Source organism: Plasmopara halstedii, assembly GCF_900000015.1.
Source record: "Plasmopara halstedii genome assembly, contig: Scaffold_323, whole genome shotgun sequence".
Classification (NCBI taxonomy): Eukaryota; Oomycota; class Peronosporomycetes; order Peronosporales; family Peronosporaceae; genus Plasmopara; species Plasmopara halstedii.
Window position 1 is genome coordinate 479,362 of NW_020187244.1, and position 314 is coordinate 479,675.

The following is a 314-nucleotide window of genomic DNA, read 5'->3' on the forward strand; positions in this document are numbered from 1 at the left end:
TCACTTACATCAAATGCAAAGGAAGACAGTATAGCGCCTGTGAGGGACACCGTGATTAACTTACACCAGCGTTTGGGACATTTGGCCTACGACACGATCGAAAGGATCACCAAGAACCCAGATTCAGGCATAGAAATAACAAATGACACACGAAAAGTCTGTGTAGCTTGCCACGAAGGCAAGCAGACACGAAACAAGCAGCCCAGGAATGATACAGGATCTAATGCACCTATCAATCGCATTGAGAGTGTAATACTAAGTGATATCAAGGGCCCTATCACACCAAGGGACAGATTGGGCAATAGATACTTGAT